The following is a 19,084-nucleotide window of genomic DNA, read 5'->3' as shown; positions in this document are numbered from 1 at the left end:
AAGATAACAGTTCTGATATGGAACTGGCATTCTTTACTTGTGGAATAATTTTTCATAGTTTATCAATTGGATAATCAATCTGTTTCTCAATCTACTGTTTAAAAATGTGGAACATTTACCTTGCAAGTCATCCTGAGTTCCTTGCGTAACTTATGAGTCATTGCTTAACAACACAGTTAAACATATGTGAAGTTATGACAATACAAGTTGGTGAGAGTGTTTGAGTGTGTATAAGACAGATTCATATAAAAGCAAAGACAGGGAGGTCTCCTGTATTTATTTGTTCCAACGGCGACTTATAAAATAACAAAAAGACAAATTGAGGAATATTAAAGATTGGTGTGTTAGCCATAGATCGTATAGTGATGGTCTGATAACATGGCATCAGGGTGAGCCAATGTACTTCTTTCCGTCCCCATAGCTGCTCTTATCCCAGGTGTAAGTCTGAATGCCCTGGGTCTTTCCTCCCAAACTCAGATAACACCTGAGAATGCAGACAAGCATTTAAGCAGTGGCGAATTCTCAGAGCCAGCAAAGCCTTCCCTGCTGGCCTAACATGCCAAATAAATAAATATTTTTCATCCTTTCATTCTCAATCACCTTTTTGCCTATGTATTTTTAATCACTTTCCACTCTTAATTAATCTACAAACAAATAGAGAAAAACGAAAAGTTTATCCAGTCAGAATTTATTACTTGATGCTTACAAGCGAAGCGTGACAACTGTTTCACAAATCACATGCCCAAAGCCAAGCTCGTTAGCCGAAGCAGTGTGTGAGTTTGAGCTCCACCCCCTCAGGCCTTCAGAATTCCCACAGAATCCCTCAACAGTGCAAATGAATGTGCATCTAAAGTCAGATTGTCAGATTCAGCAGCCAATCAGATTGATTTATTTGTTGATTTTTTTTGGTGGGTGTGATCTTTAGGATATGTCCCGGTCGAGGTCTTCTATCTGGCCTTGAGTGATGCAATCACGCTTTAAGTGACGTATTTTAAAAGCGAATAGTGCAAGATGAGTCATTACTGCCGCTATCGCCATTGAGAAAGAGATCCTTATGGATTTACAAACCTAAGATGTTCTGCATGACCGTGTGATTGCTTAACTTATTAATCATGAAAATAGGACTGATTTTCACTTCAAGCAAATTCGTAAGTGCTTTTTGCATTGTTATAGCAACATCAGGAGTTTTCTAAAAGTAAATTAGGCTGCTGGAGCATTCAGTGTCGTATCAAGTTTTGAAAAGTAGTGCTGCATTCCATTCAACTCGGAAAGTCGAATTTTACAACTTCCTACAAGGAAAAGTGCGATGGAATGCATCTTTAAGTCAGAATTACAACTTGTAGGCTCGTGCAGAAATTATCAACTCCAATTTCGCCGAGATGCAGGGACACTCAGGGAGATATACAAAGTAAGTGATAAACATTCACTTTATTAAGTAATATCGATAAATAAGTTTGTTTCTACATTACGTGATATTAAAGCTTGTTTAACAAACGCTTGCAGAAACAGGTGTATAAAACATTGTAATCTCTTTTGATAATCGTACACCTGAAGCACAAATGATAGCGCTGCAGCATTGTTTATCAGTTGGGATGATAGGAGACATCTCAAACCCCTACTAAGCTAACGGGAGCATTACAGTTCCGAATATTGGGGAATGGAATGCATTTATGGTCAGAGATATCAAGTAGGAATATCCCACATCAAACTTGAATGGAACACAGCATAACTGTGTACCCTGACGAAATGAAATTTATTGCAAGCAACATTTAAATCGCAAATATTATTAGATCAATTTTTCCAGGTATTATAGACCTCCTTGGTAGATTCATATGAAAAATTATGATTTTTGAATGTCTATTCGGGAGACATTCATTTCACAAAACAGTCATGCTGCAGTTAAAATTAGGCTTGCTTGAGCATTAAGTGTTGTTTCAAGTTCTGGCTTTCGTGTGTGGACGTGTTTTTAAAGTGTCAGTTGGTATTACTAGTTAGCTGCGACACAATGTATGATGCCCAAAGACATAGGGTGTCTTATTCATTGTGAAACTGTGTTTTCTTAATGGCATGAATCACACTGAAGGCCTAGACTTTAAATGCATGGCCCGCTACTTCATTTAAGGTAAATGACTAAATAATGGTTAAGGGCTAATATGGCTAATATTTTCTGGGAGAAGTTGTAGGACTTGGAGAACCGGAGCCTGCGAAATAATGTCCGTATTGTTGGAATTCCTGATGCCAAAGAAGGTCAGGATATGGTGAAATTCCTGGACGGGCTCTTTCCTAGTCTGCTCGACATAACAGGCCATAAGCTGGAAATCGAGCGAGCTCACAGGGTTCCGGCTCGACGATCCATTGAGGGAGACAGGCCCCGATCAATTCTGCCCAAATTTCTGAGATCATCCGATAAAGATCTCGTGTTACACAAGGCGAGGAGTAAAGGAAGGCTTTCTTGGAAGAACCACAGCATTTTCTTATTCCCAGACTTTGTGAATTCGACAAGAGAGAAATGTTATCGATTCAAGGAATGCAAGAAACTCTTACATCAACAGAAGGTCGCTTTTGCACTGAATGGACCAACTCACTGAACATCCACTTGACTGTCCGAGGAAACTGAGCACCATTTTCGTTTCTTTTTGTGCTGGTTTTGCTGGAGTTTGTTTTGTGAAGTATTTCTTACAAGTAATTGGAGTGAGTAGGTTATTTGTTGCACTCATATAGCAGCCAAATGGGCCGGCTCACTGAACATTCATTTAACTGTCTGAGGAAACTGAGCAGCTTTTTTTTTTTTTTTTGTGCTGGTTTCTGCTAGGGGCTGGAGTTTGTTTTGTGGAGGAACACACCTTCGGGACAGTTATGTGGATGAATCTACACGTTCTTTGTGTTTATTCTGCCTGTTGGCTGGAGTTTGTTTTATAGATTATCTTTTGTTGTGTAATTCTGTCTCAAAAAATTTGTATAGAAACACCGGACTTGAGCAATCCGACAGCAAAGTTGTCACGGGGGCTCTCATAGGCGTACATGGACTGTTTGAGTTTAGAGGGATGGACGCCAGTTGGCGCTGTCGTGCGCGGGGTTAATAAGCATGTTTTTCTTTTTTCTGTTTGTTTGGTTCGGGGGGAAGTTTGATTGTTGCACTAATGTTGGAATGTGGTCTTTATATATCTATTTTTTTTATCTAATCTATTTTTTCTATTATGTCAAAATGTCAAATGTTAATATGAGTGGATTGTGTCTCTACGTGGAATGTGAATGGGTTGGGGCACCCCATAAAAAGAAGGAAGGTTATTTATCTTCTTAAGCTAAGAAATATGATATAGTGTTTCTTTAAGAAACGCATCTTTCCCCACAGGAAGCTGAAAAATTTGGGAAGATAAGGGGTGGACATGTTTTCTTTAGTGCCGGCTCAATTAAGAGCAGGGGAGTCCTTACACTGATAAGTAAGCATTTACAATTCAAATGTCTCAAACAGATTAAAGATCGATTAGGAAGTGTCATTATTGTTTTAGCAGAAATTCAGGGGCAGAGTCTTATTTTGGCTAATATTTATGCACCTAATGTTGATGATCAGGGCTTGTTTATAGATCTTGAAGGGATGTTGCAAGCCACTGGCACCCCTCATGATATAATATTGGGAGGAGATTTTAATCTTTTGATGGACTCAGTCCTTGATCATAGTGAAGCAAAAGTGTAAGCCCCCTAGAGCAACATTGATGCTTCACAGGATGTGTAAAAATCTATCTTGGTCTTACAGATATTTGGAGACTTTTGAACCCATCTGGTAGGGACTATACATTTTTTTCATCAGTCCATAAGATTTATTCTAGAATAGATTTTTTTTTAGTCTATTCATTTCATCTGTTGTTGATTGCTCAAATGGAAACATTTTAGTCTCAGATCACACCCTGGTGAGTTAAGAAGTGTTGCCACATATGGAGAAAAGGAAATCATATAGTTGGTGCTTTAATGTATCCCTTTTGCAAAATCCTGAATTCCAACAAATGTTAAAGGCTGAAATCAATGTTTATATGGAGACCAACTGGTTCTCAGTATCCTCTGTGGGAGGCACTTAAGGTGGTTCTTAGGGGCCGGATCATACAGTATGCCTCATTCACCAAAAATTCCAAAGCACAAGAACTCGTGGATTTGAAAGGGAATATTAAAAGTGTCGAGGCACAGCTGAAGCGCCAAATGTCATCTGATGGCCTCAGAGAATTGACCTGATTGAAATACAGGTATAATACTATTTTGTCACGAAAGATGGAGTTTTAGCTATTCAGGGCAAGACAGTTACACTTTGAGTCAGGGGACAAGGCAGGAAAACTTCTGGCTAGATATATAAAACAGCGAGAGTCTTTTTATAGCATTCCCTCAGTGAAATCTTCCTGTGGTGAAATATTTACCTCAGCTATTTATATTAATAGTGCTTTTAAAGAATTCTATCTTGATCTCTATAGTTTCACATCTTCATCTACTGATGAGGATATTAGAAACCTTGTGGAATCATTAGAAATTCCTAAACTGACAGCTGAGCAAAAAAATTATCTTGATTCTGAGATAATCTTGGAGGAGCTTGGCGAGGTAATTAAGGCCTTGCCTACAGGTGAGGCTCCAGGCTTTGCCACTGAATTTTTTAGATCTTATGCTACAGAATTGGCTCCACTTTTGCTAGAAGATTATACAGAATCATTAAAGAATGGAAAGCTTCCTCCAACCATGACGCAAGCCTGGATTAGTCTGATTCTTAAAAGGGACAAAGATCCAAGCGAGTGTAAGAGTTATCATACAATTTTCCTGATCCAGCTAGATGTTAAAATATTGTCACAAATTTTGGCTAACTGATTAAGTAAAGTTATGACATCTCTTGTACATATAGATCAGGTGGGGTTTATTCAGGCCGTAGCTCTTCTGATAACATTAGGCGTTTCATCCATATCATGTGGTCAGTGGCGAATGATCAGACTCCGGTCACTGCCATCTCACTTGATGCCAAAAAGGCATTTGATATGGTAGAATGGGATTATCTTTTTAAGATTTTAGAAATGTATGGGTTTGGGAGTACATTTATTGGTTGGATTAAGTTACTTTATAGACACCCGGTAGCAGCGGTACAAACGAATGGATTAATTTCAGATTGTTTTACTCTGGATAGGGGCATCCGGCAGGGTTGCCCTCTTTCCTCATTATTGTTCTGTCTTGCCCTGGAACCATTAGCAGCCATGATAAAAGGACAATGATTTTCCAGGGGTGTGGCGGGAGGTGCAGCGCATAAGCTTTTCCTTTACGCAAAGGATATTTTATTGTTTGTCTCTGACCCTACTAGATCTGTGCCTTGCCTCCACAGAACTATTAATTCCTTTTCTAAGTTCTTGGGATACAGAGTTAATTGGTCTAAATCCGAAGCTTTGGCTCTGACAGCGTACTGCCCGGTAACGGCTTTTCAGCCGGGTGCCTTCCAATGGCCCAAACAGGGCATTAAGTATTTGGGTATTTTATTCCCAGCAAATTTGTGTGATTTATTTAGAGTTAATTTTGACCCTTTAATAAAAAGGTTTTCGAGCGATGTGGGCAGGTGGGCTTTATTACATTTATCTATGATTGGGAAGGTTAATGTTATCAAAATGAATTGTATTCCAAAATTCAACTACCTGCTACAGTCTCTTCCTATAGATGTCCCCTTCTATTATTTCAAGCAATTTGATAGCATAGCAAAGTCCTTCATTTAGAATGGTAAATGTCCCAGATTACATTTCAGTAAGTGTTAGGCCGATTGACAAAGGTGGGCTAGGTCTACCAAAGATTTTGTTTTATTACTATGCATTCGGGCTCAGACATTTGGCTCATTGGTTGCTTCCAACTGAGAGAGCCCCTCCCTGGTTTTATATTGAACAGGAAGTTCTTTCACCTATTTTGCCATTGCAAAGCCTTTCTGTAAAACTAATCGGAGAAGTTAAGTTACACCCAGTTATCTCGCATTTGCACTCAGTATGGACTAAAGTGTCCAGATTGTTTAAATTGGACACTTATTTAAATGTTGCTTCGAGCATATGGCTGAACCCAAAATTATGTATTAATAAGTCCTCTGTCTGCTGGTCAGAGTGGATTGTGAGGGAGGTTACTACACTCGGTGACTTATATGAGAATGGAGTGTTGAGATCCTTTGAAAATTTTGTTCAACATTTTGGGATTCCCAGGTCTCAATTCTTTAGGTATTTACAGCTGCGCCACCTGCTCTGTACTATTTTCGGGAGTAGCACCCCCCCCCACCCAAAGTGTCAGATACTCTGGGAGTGGTGATTACTGCTTTTGGAAAATGTCATGAGGCATCAGTGTATTATTCCCTGCTAATTCAGAGTCTGGGGGACGGAGCTTTAAATTCTGTCAAGAGAATTCTTGGTAATGGAGGAGGGAGTGTGGGCTAAGATTCTAAAAAACATCAAGTCTGCATCTAGAGATGCAAGGGTGCGCCTTATGCAATTCAAGATTTTACATCGATTCTGTCGGACCCCCTCTAGATTGTATAGGCTTTGTCTTAAAGACACACCCACCTGCTGGCGATGCCAATCAGAAGATGGAGACACAACCCATGATTTGGATGTGTGTTAAGATCCAAGAATTTTGGTTGAAGGTTCAGAGTTTTATGTATGATATATTGGGCACTCAAATTTAATTTAGCCCCAGACTCTGTATTTTAGGTGATAGAGTGGTCATCAATATAGGGGATAAACACATAAAAAATTAGGTCCTAACCAGTGTTATGAGTGGCAAACAAATTGTTTTAAGGGGATGGAAGTCAGCTGGAGCACCCTCATTTCAATAATGGTGCATGGAGATGGGGAGGGTGGCGGCTTTCGAGGAAGCATCATGTAGATGGCTGGGGAATTGGGATTCATTTGGTGGGAAATGGGGCAGCTATTTGGCATTTTTGGAGGGTTCTTGGGGAGGGGCAGTGGAGGGAGAAGTTTAGTTTTAAATGTGTGTGATTATTATATGTTTTGTTGTTGTTGTTGTTTGTGTGTGTCTATAATCATGTGTGACCACAGGGATGTTGTTGAGGGTCAGGGTGGGGTTGGGGATTGGGAGGGGTAATGGGGGGTATATTTGTTTTACTTTTCTTTGTTATCTATGTGAATCCATAAAAAAATGTTCATCAGGAAAAGAAATATGGCTAATATTTTTTCATAATATTATTATATTAATATACTTTATATTATCAAATTATTATAAATTATTGTAAAACATTATGATGATGTAACCAAAAAATTATAATATGTTTTGTTCATTATTTGAAAAATAGTTGCTAAGAAAGTTTAATTTTAGGAAGAATGGTTTTTTGTGTAATTTTGATGGATAGATGGATCGTATACACAATTGAATGGGTGTATGAACTCATACATGGTCACATTAACTGATACATCTACTGATGTAAACAAAATAATAGGATGGATGGATGGATGGATGGATGGAGAGATGGAATTTAAAATGAAAAGCTGAGGGTTAGTAAGACTAATAAGTACAACTCACATCTTGCCAGGGCGGGTGATGTAGCAGAGACTGTAGACAGCCAGGTCAAATTCAGGACTAGCGCCAATAAAGGAAGAGCCAGCCTCCTTAAAATAACCATCCCATTTGAACTGCATTCCCAATACATCAGGATATGTGGTCCACTGAGGGAGAAGTGAAAATGTAGTATTTAGTAGATCAAATCTTACTGTATAGCATGAAATCATCATCACTGACTCTTGTTTCTTGAATGTGTACTCTATGTAATTACTCTACAATTTGGTTACACATGTATGTTGCAACAGTTACCGTAGTTTAACAGATGAAATACTCACAGGGCCATTGAAACTATGGCTGTAGTAATTCAGGAGTCCTTCTTTCTCATTCAGATGGAACTGCAGCCAGTTTTGGAAATCAGACACTTTACCACCTGAGAACAATACCTTGTTCTCAGAGATATTACAACACACACACACACACACACAGAAAAATTGTACAGAATGCTCTCTCACAGACTCACCTTACTTTTGATCACACACAGACTGACCTACAAAGGTGTGCTCAAACTCGCTGGAGTCCAGCTTGCCATCAGATCGAGAGTAAAGGCCAAACTACATCATCTTCAGATCCTGGATAAACTCCTCCTGTGATGAGTACATACCTGTCCCATAACACATGAAACAGTGCTAACACCATGCAACTGGGTTGATCCTTTAATTAATTTTCTTTCGACAGCAACAAAAACAACAAAATTTGGTCTCATTGCAAAGAAATCCAAGTTACTCTTCATAATCTATTTTTGTTTGAATATACAGCAGCACACTTTTTGAAATAGCTTTACTGTAAACCCTGATGTTGTCATTACTGGAAAAATCAAGTTGTCTAATTTTTTTTTATTTTTTTTTATTTATTTATTTTTTATTAATAATTTTTATTGATTCCATACAACAAGCCAAACAGACAAAACAGAAAATGTGGAATCAAATTATATGAAACTAAAACTCTTCCTCCCGAACTCAAAGCAGGTGGCGCAGATATAAATACCTAAAAATTGAGACCTTGGAATCTCAAAATGTTGAACCATATTAAGTTGTCTTTTAATTAAACTTTACCTGAAATGTCAAGTTTTGGGCTTGTAACTCAAATATCTAAGTTCCCTGAACTTATTTTTCTTAAAAATCCATAGACTTCAGATTTTAAGTGTCAATAACACAAACGATTGAGTACAAAATTGAGGCTATCGGGAATACCCACAATGCCTTGCGTTTCTTTGATCAAAGGGAATTATGGGGACATTTAAAGAATTCATAGAGGGTTTAGCTCTTTTGTATTATTATTTATGTTGTTTTGTTACAAATAGTTTTCGTGTGATGACACCACTAGGGTGATCTGTATCACCTTTGGTCAGTTTGGACCCTTTTAAATCTACTTAATTTCTCCTTTAATGTGTGCATCTTAAGTTCAGGCATAAATGCATTTCTGTGGAGAAATATGTTTGTTTTATGAATGACCTAGAATCAGATGCATCTAGTTACCTTAAATAGTTAAGTTCATTCTCTGTGAACACCATTCTATATGAACACCAAGGTAAGTAAACTTTTGGAGACGCCAATACTCAGTTCACTTGAGGGAACGAGTTTACTCAATCAGTTGAGTAGAGTCAATTTAAACGGGTTTGCAGTGTACTGTACATAGCACTGTGAACACAACACTACAGTAATGTCATTAAAAGTAGTTTCTTCCAACTAAGATCTGCTGCAAAATTAAAACACTTGCTTTCTCGCAAGGACCTTGAAATTGTGATTCATGTACTCATCGCATTTAGACTACTGTAACTCCCTGTATGTCAGCCTGCCTCAATCCACTCAATCTCATTTGCAGATTGTCTGAAATGCAGCAGCCAGATGGTAACAGGAACAAAGAAAAGGGATCACATTTTGCCTGTACTAGCCTCTGTGCATTGGCTGCCAATTAAATTTAGAGTTAACTTTAAGATTCTCATCAACCACAAGGCCCTGCACAGACTGGCACCAGATTATATCTGTGATATTCTTCAGCCTTATTCTGCCCCCAGGTCACTTAGGTAATGTAATCAACTATCTATCTGTCCCCTCGTTCACAGTGCAAGTTCAAGGGTGATCAAGCCTTTTCTGTCGCCGCCCTGAAGCTCTGAAACAGTCTACCTTTTCATATCAGGGCTTCGTCATCGTTAGCTATTTTTAAAACTAGCTTAAAGGCCTATTTTTATTCTTTAGCTTTTGATACTGTCTGAAGTTTTACTGTATCTCAAAGTCAACTGATTATGCCTCTTCTGATTGTTTTCATCTATTCAATAATGTATTTTGCTTTATTTTCTATATTTTTATTATTATTATTACTATTATTTTCTTTCTCTTTTATTTGCTAAGTTTAACACTCTGTCTCTAAATTGTACTGAATTGGTTCAACTCCTGTTGTTTTTAAATGTGCTCTATAAATAAAGTTTGACTTGACTTAATGACTCCATAACTCCACTTTGCCCAACAAGCTGTTTTCAGACTTGTCAGATTCTAGATATTCCTTTTGTTCAAAATTCTTCTGTTCATGGTATTACATAATTTTTTCTTTTCTAAAAGAAAATTCTGAGTTATTGTAAAAGCAGCATTTTCATTTTGTGTTTAAATAATGTCTTCAAGCTTTTTAGGTAGTACCTTTAGAATAGAGGAAATTGTAGAGCTCCCTGCCAATCTCAGTGTTCAGCATTGTCTCTCTCTTAGAAAAGCGTCCTGTTCTTGCACCTCCTGAGAGGGGACATCCTCAACATCTCCTGTCACCTCTCTATAGTTGTCAAGCAGACTCAGGAGAGCTTTATTCGTGGGCTTGGAGAACAAAGGATCCTCGCTCACATACTTGAACAATCTAGAGAGAGAGAGAGAGAGAGAGAGAGAGAGAGAGAGAGAGAGAGAGAGAGAGAGAGAGAGAGCATTATAATGCATATAACATCCCAAGTGTATGAATGTGTACAGTGGCCCCAAACAGTATTTGGACACTTAAGTCACACTTAAAAATGCCTGAAAGGCATTGAATTAGACAAAAAACATCAAACAAAGTGGCATTTCTTTCAAATAAAGATACCACAATATCTCACAAAAAGAAGTTTATTAGATACTAAATGGAAAAAAATATATACATAATTTGGTTCAAAATCAAGGACACCTGTGTGAACTTTAAAGGAACTGACTTCATACAACAACTAAAATGACCACCAGTTGGTTAAAAGTAACTGCAAAAATGGTAAAAAAAAAAAAAAAAAAAAAAGAGAGAGAGAGAGAGAAAAGTAGGTTCGGAGACAAGGTCTAGCTTTGTTTGTTTGAAGTGTCACCTGGTTTACTCTTCTGTTTCTAATGGAATAAAACTAAAACATTTTTAAATGTGGTTTACATTTACAAATTATTTTTGGGGCTACTGTATGTGTTCATATACAGTATGTGCATATGTGATTATCTGTATGTATGTGTGTGTGAGTACATGTACAGAATGTGTGTCTTACGGGCGTGATGAGAGGTCATCCTGAGAGTTGGTCTCAGAGGAAGAGATCTGTGCCTGAGGGTCAATAACCAGCTGTGAGTCTGTGGCACTGTTAGAGTCCAACCTGAACAGTGTCTCAGACAGGGAATTGATCTCATTGTCAGTGACAATGGCTGATACTGAGGACGCAAGAGAATCTGAGACACTGCAAAAAAAAAATAAAAAAAAAATGAATTAGTGCAATTAGGGAACAAATACACAAACAGTGTTTGACGGAGAGAAAGATTGGAATACAGTAAAATTATAGAATTGAAGTAAGGAGGGAAGAGTTTCCAGAATTGGAAAAGTTTGTTTTAGTAATTGTAAGCAAATTAACCAAGTAATTACTACAATTACAAGATTTGTATATTTTCTGAAGAAAATGTAGGTGGTGCTTGCCAATGCAAAAGTCGCCTTCATGATGCTAGGGTGCTCTTGGTGGTTCTGAATGTTCTGAATAGTTTTAGTACATTGCTATGTGGTTGCTAGGGTGTTTTGGGTGGTTGTGTGGGTGTTGTCTAGCCCAATAAGTCTCTATATACTGGTAAGATATGGCTCAGGTCTCTCCTTCAATGTACTGTAAGTCTAAGGGATTTTTATTTATTTATTTACTTTTATGCCCATTTTATTGACACCAGGTGAAAATTGTCTGATTGCTTTGAAAAGCTATAGCACATCTCTCCTCAATTAGCTGCATGATTTGGAGTATCTTTCATGCCCATAGCACAAACGTGAAGCACGAGTAACGAGTTGAAGATTAATTCTTAGGTTAGAGGTTTTGTTCAAATCCTAAGTACAGTATGTGTAAATAGATAGGCAAAGTTTGTCAAGACAAGCTTTTATGTTGGCTTGACAAAGCCTTGTCTAAAAGTTTAAACTAGTTTTAAAAGTTTTAAGTTTGATGGTTATATTGACATTACAGAATAATAAACAGCTAGCTAGATACATTATCAAATAAACTGTAAGAAATATATATACTATATTATAGAGAGAGAGAGAGAGAGAGAGAGAGAGAGAGAGAGAGAGAGAGAGAGAGAGAGAGAGCAACCAGATATTATTTAGCAGAGATGGGCCACTTCTATTAAAATGAATGGGAGAAATTGGAACACTTAATGAAAGGAAGTCCCGCCTTACAGTTAAAAGAGCTAATCACCTTTTAGATACAGACATCACCTGTCAATCAACTCTAGAATGCGCATACGCATTAGCTATACAAGCCGGGAAATTTTTTTTTTAGCGTAATATGAGGTAAAGAATCACAATTTATGATACTAGTATTGCCATATTTTATTGCGGATTTGAAATATGTTCTTTGATCGTAATCTTGACCAACCGTTTTTTAGATTTTGGTCTTTCTCCATTCAAGTAGATAGGAGCTGCACTGGCATGACTGGAAATAGCTTCCGAGAGCATTTCAAAGATGGCCGAAAGTTGACTGACTTGCTAGAAAGACTTTGGAGCAACTTTAAACAGATCAAAGGCATTTAGTGGGTTTATTTACATTTTCTTTTTTGACAGTTGGAGTTTAAATTAACAAGCATTCTCTTGGTCCATTAGAACATTCCATCATAGTAAATCAATCATCCTATTTTGATAGTCTGTTGTGTGAAAACTGTATGTCCGATCAGTTAGAAAAGATATGACAACCGAGTCAAAAATAGTCGAAATCAGCTGTGCCAAGTTTGCTGGAGGAACCTTGAAAGCTCTAGGAAGAGTTACAGTCTGAAATTTTGGTCTTTGTTTAGGTATTTAAAAAAAATCCTAACAAAGTTTGTGGAATATCAGTATGTTGGCTTGATAATAATAAAAGTGATGCTTGTTTTATCAAGGCATTGAGTGACAGTGATGGGGCAGTAACAAACTCAACAGCACTGTGAGGCAGTTAAAAAAAAAAACTATGAGGTGTGCCCTCTCATTTTAGTTGTCATGCTACATATAATTTCCAAATGTAACATTTCAATGATTTTTGCAATGATTTCTTTGTCATGACTCTACATGCAATATCAATTTCAAGTCTTAACCTGTTTGTAATTTTCATCCATAACGGTTAATCTAACTGGATTTGAGGACATTGTTTGTGTTGTTTTAGTAATACGTGCATGCCTTGCAAACAGTGCTGGGTGTTGTGTAGTTTTTTTTTTGTTGACAGCCACAAGTATGAATAATTAAGTAAGAATTTAACCCATTATTGTTCTGTCTTGCTCTGGAACCATTAGCAGCCACAATAAGAAGGGAAGATGATTTTCCAGGGGTGGTGGCGGGAGGTGTGGCGCATAAGCTTCTGCTTTACGCAGATGATATTTTGTTATTTGTCTCCGACCCTAGATCTATGCCTTGCCTCCACAGAATTATTAATTCCTTTTCCAAGTTCTCAGGATACAAAGTCAGCTGGTCTAAATCCGAAGCTTTGGCTCTGACAGCATACTGCCCAGTAACGGCTTTCCAGCCGGGCGTCTTCCAATGGCCCAAACAGGGCATTAAGTATTTGGGCATTTTATTCCCAGCAAATTTGTCTGATTTAGTTAGTTAATTTTGACCCCTTAATTAAAAAGTTTTCGAGCGATGTGGGCAGGTGGGCTTCATTACATTTATCTATGATTGGGAAGGATAATGTTATTAAATGAATTGTATTCCAAAATATAACTGCTTGTTACAGTCTCTCCCTGTAGATGTCCCCCTCTCTTATTTCAAGCAATTTGATAGCATAGAAGTCCTATATTTGGAATAGTAAACGTCCCAGATTACATTTTAATTAGTTACATAGGCCAATTGACAAAGGTTGGCGCATAAAATAGCGGACGCAGTCTGTATTTTATCATCTCACACCCAAACAAATAAGAGAGTAGCCTGTGAGAGACGAAACTGATGTTGCTGATGTGGCGCCGCTTCACTTGACAGCGCGGGAAGGATCACGGAAGATCCATCGAGAACAGATAGGCTACTAACAGCTGAATGGATGAACGTGCTTCAGGTAGCCTACAAGATCATCACAGGTTTAATACTAACTGCAGTCTCACAATCTCAATCAATTAATCTGAAATCCTCTTCCCTAGCAGTGCAGAATGATAATAGCAAAGTTATTTTTTATCATAAAATAACAGAATACTTAAAGTAAATGAATACAGATGCAACAGCACGACACGGTACGAAAATAATGGGACTTTACAGCTCTCAAAAGACTAAACTCAACGAAACAAACTGCACAGAGTGCCTTCAATGTTGTATCATGCGATAAAACCCTCTTAAAGGGACAGTAACCATTTTGCCTTTGTCCTGAACATTTACATTCCAAGTAAAAGAAAAGTACAAATGTGTTATTTTTGTCTTTTATTTCACTCTTATCGTTGTAAAATGGCACGTTTTGAATGGCATGTAAAAATGTAAAAACAATCACTCAACCTTCAATGTTTCACTGGATCTGTTGCTATTTTAATGATCTAAAATTCAAAGCACTGACCATTTAAAGTGTGAGCCTGTACATCTTGAAAGAGTTATACACATTTACAGTTCTACAGTGTTATAATGTGTCTAGATAGTCTTTAAAATAACTTAGTTTACCCAAAAATTAAATTTCTCTCATCATTTACTCACCCTCATGCCATCTCAGATGTGTATGACTTTCTTTCTTTCTTCTGCTGAACACAAATTAAGTTTTTTAGAAGAATTTCTCAGTTCTGTTGGTCCTTTCAATGCAAGTGAATGGTGATCAGGTGTACAAAAATCACATAAATGCAGCATAAAAATAATCCATACAACTTCAGTGGTTTAATCTATGTCTTCAGAAGCGATATGATAGGTGTGGGTGTGAAACAGATCAATATTTAAGTTTTTCTCCTCCCTGCCCAGTAGGGGGTGATATGCGCATGTAAATCACCAAAAACAGAAGAAGAACTCTTTCGAGAGAAGAGCACTTATAAAAGTGAATTTACTTGCATTGATTGGACCAACAGAGCTGAGATATTCTTCTAAACATATTCATTCATGTTCTGCAGAAGAAAGTCATACATATCTGGGATGGCATGAGGTTGAGGAAATGATCAAATATCCCTTTAACATTCACTTATTTTTACAACACATACAGTGAAGTCTTATGACAAAGTAAAAATCTTAGTGAATGCCGTATGTGGTATAATGACATGGAGAGCTTAAATAATTTTCAAGTAATTGCATATATTGTATATTTTTGCTGTGATCTTGTTTTATTGTTATCATCTTCACCTCCAACCCCCCTTTTGGGTGTGGGCTGACTTGGACATGACATCCAGGGCTGAATATGAATCCCACTCTGACCCTGCTTCCACCTGAGAGAGCCCCTCCCTGGTTTTGTATTGAACAGGAAGTTCTTGCCCCTATTTTGCTATTACAAAGCATTTCTATTAAACTAACTGGAGTAGTTAAGTCACACCCCATTATCTCACATTTGCACGCAGTATAGACAAAAGTGTCCAGAGTGTTTAATTCAGACATTTATTTAAATTTTGCCTTGAGCATATGGCTGAACCCTAAATTATGTTTTGAAAGGTCCCCTTTCTGCTGGTCAGAGTGGATTGTGAGGGGAGTTGCTACACTCAGTGACCTATATGAGAGTGGAGTGTTTAGATCTTTTGAAAATTTGGTTCAACACTTTGAGATTCCCAGATCTCAGTTCTATAGGTATTTACAGTTGTGCCACCTGCTCTGTAATATTTTTGGGAGTAGCTCACACCCCCTAAAGCAGCAGATACTCTGGGAGTGGTGATTACTGCTTTTGGAAAATGTCATGAGGCATCAGTGTATTACTCCTTGTTAATTCAGAGTCTGGTGGATGGAGCTTTAACTTCTATCAAGAGATTATGGGAGAAAGATTTAAACTTGGTGTTGGAGGAGGAAGTGTGTGCTAGGATTCTAAAAAATGTCAAGTCTGCATCTAGAGATGCAAAGGGGCGCCTTATGCAATTTAAGATTTTACATAGATTCTATTGGACCCCCTCTAGATTATATAGGCTTGGTCTTAAAGACACACCCACCTGCTGGCGATGCCAATCAGAAGATGGAGACATAATCCATGTTTTTTGGGGGGTGTGCTAAGATTCAAGAATTTTGGTTGAAAGTTCAGAGTTTTATGTGTGACATTTTGAACACTCAAATTTGACTTTGTCCCAGACTCTGTATTTTGGGTGATGGGTCGGTCATAAATTGTGGGGATAATCATATTAAAAATTGGATTCTGACCAGTCTCATGATTGGCAGGTAAATAATTTTGAGGGGATAGAAGTTGGATGGAGCGCCCTCTTATTATATTTATCATATTATATTATATATATATATATTATGTTATGTGTGTGTGTTATTATGTGGGACCACAGGGGTGTTCGTTGGGGGTCAGGGTGGGGTTGGTGAATGGGGAGGGATATTAGTGGGGTTTAAATGTGAAATGTTGATTCATTGTATATGTGTTGGGTTTTTATTTGTGATGTATATATGAATCAATAAAAAATGTTAATTACCAAAAAGTAAGGATTTAACTTACCTCAGACCTTTTTTTTTTTGCAACTTTGTTTTATGAAAACAAATACGTACGTTTTTTTTTTTTTTGCCTGAATATTGAGTCCTTCATTACAAATTCCCTTTAACTGTACTACATAACCCACAACACAGAGTATTCTGAGTAACTCTGAGATGTGTAAAAAGGTGTGTGAAACTATACAGGTGGACACAGCAGAGCTCCTTACCAATACCAGTTTAGGGTTAGTGTTGGCCACTGCTGCAGAAATAACAAAAATACCTCTTAACATTTTTGTTATTACTTTTGTTAACGAGATTATCACAGAATATGATGGTTTGACAGCACTTAACGGGGGTGCTGTAACACAGACAGGGCTTCTGTAGCACCCCCAGCACCCATACTTCCCACGGCTATGACAGTCAGTGTTTGTTTACAGTTTGCAGTACTTTGCAAAGTGATTTGTTTGATTTGTGATTCCTTTGTGCCTTTTGCTAAATTGAACAAGGAGTATCTTTTGACAAGTTACACCTTATTTTTTAAATCCAGTTTCAGTCCAATTTTTTTCTTGTTTTATCTGAAATGTTGACCCACTACATAAAGTATTTGCTATGTTTAATGTTATGGATTTTAAAGCTCACCTCGACGACCACACTGCTTTTCATAGTCATTGCAGCAGTCCTCATACTGCTGGCATTGTAAGTCACAGTGGCAACGGTTCGAGGAACTGTAGAGTTTTCCACATCTTCCTTTACAGGAAAATGACCCTTGAGGGAGATTAGACATATTACATATGCTAAAAACAGCTAAGGCATCACTGAAATTGTTCACTTGACTACTCTTTGGGCTACACTTCATGTGAGGGAATAGCTCTACTAAACCAATACACTTTATTACATCTACATCAAATTACTAATGTACTAGTATTAGTGTTTGGATGAGTCTGAACTGACTAGGATATAAAACAATTATACATAAGGCACAGCATAAAGGGATTGTTCACACAAAAATGAAAACTCTGCCATCGTTTATTCACCCTCATGTTGTTCCAAATCTCTTGGATTTTCTTTCTTCCATGGAACACAAAAGGAGATGTTAGACAGAATGTTAAAGGAGGACAGCCTCAGTCACTATTCTCTTTCATAGCATCTTTCCTCCATACAAGGAAAAGTGTTTTTTTTTTTCATACAACTGAATGGTTACTGAGACTGTCATTCCGACTAACGTCTCCTTTTGTGCCTCATGGTGGAAAAGAGATTGTCAAATGGGTCTAGAACAACTTGAGGGTGAGTGAATGATGACAGAATTTTATTTTTGGGTGAACTATACCTTTAAGGCTTAAGAAGATTTTGTGAGTCAATACTTCAGGCCCAGACGGAATCTGTGCACTAAGAATTCCACACAAAACTCTGTAGATTACCGCAGAATTTCAATCATAAAAGTTCTACACATTCCTCATAACTTACATGTTTGTTTATTAAATACTTTGGCTAATTTCATAATGCTTTTAGCTACCAATAAGTGTGTAGTACTCTCAGGTCCATTTAAAACATTTTGCTATGTTTAAATCCCTTCCGCAGCATTCTGCAGATTTTTCCTAAAATTCAGCACAGAAAATGTGAAAAAAGTCAGCAGAATCTGGGTCTGGACATAAGGCAAAAAAATTAAGAAAGCAAAAGTCAGTAAAATTCAGTATTACACTTCTCCACAATGACACTTACTGTCCTGAGAATCTGAGAAAAAGATACAGTGAGGGAGAGAAGGAAAGACAGTATGCATTGTAATAACTGTCATGCTATATAAAAATAGATACATAAACATAAACATTTGTCATATTCCTTTCAATTAAAGTGATTGTTCAACTATACATGAAAATAACACTTTCATGTTATTCCACACATTTCTGCATTTCTTTATTCCATGGAAGTCAAGGTGATGTTTGGCAGAATATAGGGACATCCCCAGTCACCATTCACTTTCTTTGCAAATGAAATGGTGAATGAGGCTGTCAGTCCTTAAGATTCTACCTAACACCTCTATTGAAAGAAAGTCATATGCGTTTGGAACAACTTAAAGGTAAATGATGACAGAATGTTCAATTTTGTTTGAACTATCACTTTAATAATGAATGAATGTGGACTCATGAAAGAAATTGCAGATATGAACTTACCACTGTAGCCCTGAGAGATCAGGGAGATGGTGAGAGAGAGAATGAATATGACCTTCATCATAAACGTTAGATGATTTAGATGCACAAGCTGCAGATTTTGACCGAGTTTGCTTTTTTATACCTGCTCAGATCAGTGAGTCCATAAAAACTCCTCCCATACACCAAAGTATTCAGTCACAATAACAATTCCCAATATTTGACAATAAAAGACCAGGTGACTCAGTCTCACCATGAGCAAAAGGGAGGGTAGTGAAGTAGAGGAAGTTGTTAAGATAAAATAAAATGATTCAGACTCTGTTCCTCTTTGCTCAACAAAGATGTTGGTCTTGGTCGGTTTCTCACAATCTGTGAGAAAATCAGAAATGTTAAGTTTCAAGTTCCAG

At 37.5% G+C, this 19,084-nt stretch overlaps 1 pseudogene; it reads right to left on the bottom strand.

Moving 5' to 3' along the window:
• Positions 1–90: 90 nt before the first annotated feature.
• Positions 91–18,759, bottom strand: LOC127448791 (uridylate-specific endoribonuclease A-like; annotated as a pseudogene).
• Between the last annotated feature and the right edge of the window lie 325 nt (positions 18,760–19,084).

The sequence above is a fragment of the Myxocyprinus asiaticus genome, chromosome 12 (genome assembly GCF_019703515.2).
Source record: "Myxocyprinus asiaticus isolate MX2 ecotype Aquarium Trade chromosome 12, UBuf_Myxa_2, whole genome shotgun sequence".
Taxonomy (NCBI): domain Eukaryota; kingdom Metazoa; phylum Chordata; class Actinopteri; order Cypriniformes; family Catostomidae; genus Myxocyprinus; species Myxocyprinus asiaticus.
This window is presented reverse-complemented; position numbering and strand designations above follow the sequence as displayed.